At 45.8% G+C, this 1650-nt stretch overlaps 1 protein-coding gene across 2 annotated transcripts in view; it reads right to left on the reverse strand.

The window, feature by feature from the left end:
• Parp4 (poly(ADP-ribose) polymerase family member 4) overlaps nt 1-1650 on the reverse strand; it is a 104057-nt gene that overhangs the window by 57514 nt on the left and 44893 nt on the right. The gene's annotated exons all lie outside the window — the stretch shown is intronic.

A 1650-nucleotide genomic window follows, 5' to 3' on the forward strand; every position in this document is an offset into this window, starting at 1 on the left:
AAAGAAAGAAAGAAAAAAATACTTGTCATTAAATTTGAAAAATCTAAAAGAATTGGATGAATTTTTAGATGTATATAATCTACCAAACTTTTAAGACATTTTTATCTTCAAAGTGTGGGTGTTTTGCCTGTATGCCTGTCTGTGTACTACGTGTGTCCCTGGTCTGTGGAGGCCAGAGAGGGCATTGTATCCTCTAGGACTAGAGTTAGTTGTGAGTTGCTATGTGGGTGTTTGGAATAGAACCTGGGCCCTCTGGTGCTGCTCCTCTTAACCCCTCAACCATCTCTCCAGCTCCTGATTGACTGATTTCTTTTCTTTCTTTTTTTTTTAATTTTGGTTTTTCAAGACAAGGATTCTCTGTGTAACAGCCCTGGCTGTCCTGGAACTCGCTTTGTAGACCACGTTGGCCTCAAACTCACTGAGATCTGCCTGCTTCTGCCTCCCAAGTGCCAGTAGTAAAGGTGTGTGCCACCACCACCTGGCCTGATTGACCAAATTTAAACCAAGAGCAGATATATAATTTAAGCAGATCTGTATGACAAAGAATGGTGCAGCGATTAAATATCTCATTATTAAAAAAGGACACAGTATTTTGTTATTGCAACAAAAAAAGAGACCCCAAAATGAATTACATTATTAAGTCATCCCCTGTAGAGAACGAAGAGCCTTGTGCACACAGATAAACACTGGAGAAGCCGGGAAAGTTTAACACAGTTTACCTCTTCAAGGGAATGAGGTGTGAAGCTGCTCTTCCTGGAAGGCTAGGAATGATGTCGTTTACAACTTGGTGATCCTTTGCTGTCTGATGAGACAGGCTCTGCCCGCATCTCCCAGAACTTATGTTTTTACTTATCCAAGGCCTTTTCCCCTACATCTTGAGCACTGATTTTAAACCATAAACCCACTCTTATGAGTGAGGTCATTCATGCTTCACAACAGCCTAAGTGACTGTTTGGTCAAAAGTGAGACCCCAGCCCCGACACCCCTATATCCAAGGGCTCTGGGATGTTTGGGTTAGAAGTGTCACCCCAGCCCCCGGCACCCATCTTTGGCAGGAAGCTCCATTTCAAGTCCCCTCCCCTGGGAGTCACCTTGGTCCAGATCCACCTCCGGGAAAGCCAACCAAGCAGTTACCCCTCCCCAAGGAGGGTCAGGACCACTCCCACAGGCTATTTAGGCTGCCCCCCAGAAAAGGAACATGTGGTCTCCAGGTTTTGCGTCGTCTCCCCTGTACTCTTCCCCTCACCATGCTTTCCCGGACCACCTGGGACCACTGCATTAAACATGGGCATCTTTATTCAGTCAATTTGGTCTGATTGGAATTATTTGTGTCAGCGGAGAGGCTGGTCTTAAGAAATACCTAACAGAGACTTCTATGTTATCATAGGGCCAGGCCAATTCCAACACCACAGGAATTATGTTAACCTCAGTAAAGCTCCATAGACCCTAAATCCTGGGCACCATCTCTGAGTCAACAGTCCCCATCCTTGTGAAAGAAGTCAGCTGTACTTTGTCAGGAATCTCAAACATGTTTTAAATTGCACACTTGGAGCCAGGTGGTGGTGGCGCACGCCTTTAATCCCAGCACTTGGGAGGCAGAGGCAGGCAGATCTCTGTGAGTTCGAGGCCAGCCTGGTCTACAAGAGCTAG

The sequence above is a fragment of the Microtus ochrogaster genome, chromosome 17, assembly GCF_000317375.1.
Source record: "Microtus ochrogaster isolate Prairie Vole_2 chromosome 17, MicOch1.0, whole genome shotgun sequence".
NCBI lineage: Eukaryota > Metazoa > Chordata > Mammalia > Rodentia > Cricetidae > Microtus > Microtus ochrogaster.